This window comes from Pseudorca crassidens, chromosome 1 (genome assembly GCF_039906515.1).
Source record: "Pseudorca crassidens isolate mPseCra1 chromosome 1, mPseCra1.hap1, whole genome shotgun sequence".
In the NCBI taxonomy this organism is placed as follows: Eukaryota; Metazoa; Chordata; class Mammalia; order Artiodactyla; family Delphinidae; genus Pseudorca; species Pseudorca crassidens.
In genome coordinates, this window is record NC_090296.1 from 60,688,071 (window position 1) to 60,693,499 (window position 5,429).

The following is a 5,429-nucleotide window of genomic DNA, read 5'->3' on the forward strand; positions in this document are numbered from 1 at the left end:
TCATAGCTCTTGTGATATTTCATTTCTTTTTATAAAGAAAAAAATATTTCACCATGGTCAGTACTAGTGTATTTATTCATGTAATAGAAATAGATAATATTCAGCTATATGTGCCCCTGGAATTACAGAGGGAGGAGGAAAATCAGAGAAATGCAGAGACTTGGCATCCAAGAGGAGAAAGTACAGTCATCTCTCAGTATCAGCAAGGAATTGGTTCCTGGATCCCTCCCACTCTGCAGATGCTCAAGTCCCTTGTATAAAATGGCGTAGTACTGTCGGCCCTCTGTATCCGTGGGTTCTGTACCCATGGATACTGAAGGCCGACTGTATTCTGAGAGGGAGATGGTAGTTACCAATGACAAATGGAGCAGACAGGCCTGGAAAGTAAGGGTTAAGAAAATGGTACTAGATTTAGTGAGGTCATTTGGTGATCCTTGAAAGATTTCATAAGAAAAGTGGTTTGGGAAGCCTGAATTTTTTTTTCAAGTGGATGTAGGGTGGTTATGATGGGAATTTTAAGGTGTGTGAGTGAGAACAGGTGCACTGTATGAATATCCTTTAAAGAACTTTGTGAGAGGAAGGCTGCGTTGAGGCTGGTAGCTGGAAAGATCAGTAGAAGCATGAAAGAAACAGCCTTTAAGCCAGTAACACATGAATATCTTTGGAGATTCAGACCTGTGGAAAAAGAGGTTGCAGATTCTGCTAAGAGAATGGATAGATGTAAGAACTAGATCCTCTAGGAGTAAGGAATGAATCTTATTTTATACTTTTACTTCCTAAACATTGAAAATAGTAGCATTTACCAGAATAGTGATGTAGGCTTTGTAAAGTGATACCAGGTGTGCAGAGCACTCTTGTCCACAACTTATGACTAGAAATTAATGCTGACAGTCCTGAGTATGATCTATCTTACAGAGCTTTCTGGCCAGAAACCCTTTTTAAGCAGAATCTAAGCTAATAGGAAAAACTTGTCAAAGTCCTAGGTTAGATTAGTTCTCGGCTGGTTATGGATAGTCTACATCAGCTTGTCACATTCTGCTGCCCAAATATAGTAAACACACCCACTGGAAAGCATAACTTAGAAATGGTGCCATAAATGACAGTTTCAGACTGTCAGTGTGGAGTGATCACTGCTCCCACCATCCTGGTTCTGCTCTTTCATTCTAAAGGACAAATGAGTTCGGAGAGTATTTATGTTCTATTCAGATTAACTAATTGAGATTTTGGTCTTTTTCTCTAGTTGCCTGTTCCTTTACTTAAAATTAATTTGTTACAAGGCACAGTGAGTTAATTAGTATGATTAGCTCCCTCATCTCCATGCTTGCATTTTTAAGAACCTTAAAGTCAAGGTACTGCTTACACAGATGATTATTTGCAGACAGTTAATTCTTGAGTTATTGTCTTGGGATGGCCATTATCATATCATTAGCATGTCTTTTATATTTCTTGATTCATTAGGAAGAAGCATCTTACTTTTACATCCGATTTTAGAACTTCCATTGTCAGTAAATATTAGCAATAAGCTTCTGTCAACAATATTTTTGTGTTATGTACTTTCAAGATACGAAATTTTAAATTCCAAAAGAATTGATTTCTTATACATAGGTTTAGGAAGGTGATGGTAGTCAGCTTTTCCATTCATTAATCATAATGAATAATCGGTGAGTTTTCAACTTGCACCTATTTAAAATTTGAAGCTGAGGGGAAAAGTGCACCACTAGGGGCCACTCTGATCTTAAAGCATAAACCAACTAATGACAGTTGCAACAATGACAATGAAAGTGGTATCAATAGAAAATTTATTTATGGTTAAGATAGAGGTAGTTTGTGTGACTTTAATATCCTAAATTTGGGACATCAAGTTTCAGGCTTGATGAGGATTTTTCTTCAAAAATGATTTTTTTCAGATGTTATCCAAATACTTTTTTATTAGTTGACAATACTAAATAATTTCTGAAATCAGTAAATTTGGAAATACTGCTAACTTTCATAAAGGAGAAAGGCGTAGTTTGATGATTCTAAGATAGGGAGTCATCAGTTTAGTATTGATATCAGTTTTTACTACCAAACTGGGAAAGCTATTTAACTGTTCTAGTCTGGCTTGATTCCCCATAAAGAGATAATAAGTTTATCTTCCTCTTGGGAGTGTCATAAGGGAGAGTTGGTTAAAGTGTGCAGAGTGTCCTGATGACAGCGACTGTTGAAAATTTTTATGTAAAGCAATGTAATGATAGTAAAATCAGTGAAATGCTTGAATGAAGGAGCTGTTTGTTGATCAGCCTCATATTGAAACATCAGTCATGTGTGGTAAGTAAAAGTTACCTCTATGTAGAGTATTTCTATGTGAAGAAGGGAAATAAAATTTCCCAAGTTGTTGATATTTGGCTTTAAATATAGTCACTGGTTTGCAAAAATCCACCTGATGATCAGACTAATCTGATCGACCTAGCTCTTTTGGCGGAAGAGCTTTGAGGGGGTTCTTTTTACCTAGAAGACTTTGCTGGGAGAAGTCTATGAAATCCTTGATATTGTCAGCAAAGCCTAAACATATATATGCAGGTTAAGCAAATATACATATTTGGAAGTCCATACCTTTCATAAGAATCTGAAAGAAACCCATGATCCGAATAAAGGTTATTCTCACTGTTCTAGGGTTTTTGATGGTGGCAATAGTGTCATATCAGAGGGCTTGGATGAAGGCAGAATCAAGGGAAAATGACCATCAAAAGCACTTTAAGTTGGGAAAATTGATGGAAGGTTCACTGGTGGTCTGAATAGGAACTTTGGCCATTGTATGCATTGCAGCATATGTGGCTTTACATGTATAAGAGGACCAAGAATTTTTTAAAGCTGTTTTAGACTCAGATCTTCTTTCAACTGCTGCTTTTTTGTTTCTGCCCTTTCACTCTCAGAATAAAGCTCCATTATTTTCTAGATTTCCGGAAAGCAAGGGCCTGAGTGTGACCTTTGAACCAAATCACTCTACCTATCAAAGTCATAATGCATTGTTCTGTGATGGATGGGCTAGTGGGTGGGCAATAGTTATAGAATCATTTTTCTTGGACTGGGAAGGTTTCCAGGGAGAATGAAGAGGGAAGATATGAATATTGAGGAATAGGCAGAAATTGTGGATTCACTAAAATAAAGAGATGTTTCCTTCTGGAAGCCCGTGTTGGGATGTCCAGAGTGCAGTGTGGGTAAATGAATTGAATCAGAACTTTCTTCAGTCATGGCTGGGATTGTGTCTGCAGACACATGTAAGAGAAAATTCATATTTTCTGATTGGCTGACATTGAAAAATGAATGCTTTCACACAATAGTAACAAAGGAATTTTGGGCAGTCATCTCTATCCACATTTGAGTAATCCATGACTGGCTTCAGGTTGTTCAACCAATCAGTTTCAGGGCCCAAACTGCTGCTTCTGACTCTCTGCCCGCTCAGGTGGGGCAGCTTCTTTTTGGTTGTTTTTACTAGGTGACTCAGCATTGCCTTTTCTGTGCTTTTTTTCTGTTATGAGCTCCAACACAGAACAGAGTTATTGAGTCTGTGTGTTCCTTGGCATCTAATTATTTTCCTGTCTCACATGCTGCATTGATAAATCCAGGTTTCCAAACATGTTTAATCATAGTTCACTCTGAATTTAATTTACTTAAATCTTATTTTTTGATCAAAGATTTAAAACTTTAATAACAACAGCATGTGAATATTGTACTAAAGATTATAATTCAAGAGCGTATGTCTACGTAGACTATTAAATAATTATTAATACTAAAGAAAAGAAAATAACAGAAACACATACTAAAATTGAATTAACTACATGCCAGGCACTGTTCTAAGCACTTTACATTTATTTACTGATTTAATCACCACAACAAACATATGAAGACGATACCGTGGAAGGATAGAATTTAGATATAATAGAGTCTTATTATACTAGAGTCTTATTTTAAAAAAGAGAAGCAAATACCTAAATATATTTGGGAATAGCACCTTTAGTTTGGGCTGTTGTATGTCCTTATTTAGAGTCTCAGCTTAAGGTCCCCTGGATTTGCAGCTGTCAGTTTACAGCTGACAACTGTCTCACCTGGTCTGTCAGATCCAGAAAATAACAAATTTTTCAAACAGTTCATTAAAAAATCAGGCTTTAGGAAGCAAACTTCCACACCTGGAATGGCATTTGTCTATTGAGTAAGCAGAAGAGGACTTGAGAGACTTGATGAGAAAAAAAATGAGTTAAGTGCAGAAGTACACACAATTAGCTCTGAAATAGGAAGAATTCACTGTGGTAAGTAACCTTGGAAATTTCTAGTGAGGATCAAAGGTTGCCCCTTAATGAGGGCAACTTGTTAAAAAGAAGTGTGACATATTCTGTGGCTCCCTGAAAGGTTTGTATGCATATGTAGAAAGAGAATGGACACAAAGAATGAAGAGGGAGAGAATGCAAGTAGACTAAAGCTCAGTTATTTGGCTACCAGAATGTCAGAAAACTATGAGCATAGCACTTGTCCCTAACGTAGGCTAATTGTGGGGTGGCAGAGGCAGGGAACAAAGCATCACATATTCATAGTAACAGTTCCTGGACATTCAAGAGCTACAGTAGTGTTCAAGAGGCATAATATTCAATTAATCAGATTCTTTTTTTTTTTTGAGAGAAGAATTCACTTTATTTTACCACTTTTAAAAGATATAAAGAAATCAGAGAGTGAGCTGAGACAAAAGCACAAATTTATTCATTAATTCATTTGTTCATCTTTTTGTCACACATTTTTTGGGCTGATTGGGAATTAGTAATAAACCCCTGTTGAGCTTTTTATATGGAGTTTCCATGAGCCAGATGGAAGAACTGTAGGAAGAGAAGTTTTGGTTTGGAGTGGGGAGAAGATGAGGAGCTCAGTTTAAAGATGCTTAGTTTGAAGTTTCAATTAGATATCTGTGTTGAGCAGGGGATTGGGTATATGAATTTAGAGTTTAGAGGGAAGCCTAGGCAGAAGATAAAAACTTGGGAGTTTTGGTAAACATTAGTGCTATTCACCACAAATTTCCATTTTCCCTTCTAATATGGTTTCATCTTAATAATTGTACTTTTCTGCTCATGGTGGTCATATTATGTGCTCTGTCTAATTAGAATGGAAGTGATATGTGTTACTCCTGGGTGGAAGCTCTAGCAATCAATGCATAATTTGCCATGGCAACTGGCTATGTTCCAAATGGTAGCTGCTCTATCAACTCGTGTCCCAGAGAGGGGACAATGTGGGGTAGAGCCCTTAGGCAACCTACAGTTGACAGGTAACATGAATGAGAACCTTCTATTAAGCTACTGAGATTTGGGGGCGTTTGGTTACCATGGCATGACTTGACTGTCTGTCATGATAAATAGATAGATAGGTAGATGTAGGTAGATATACATATAGACAAATTTAGGAAAGAG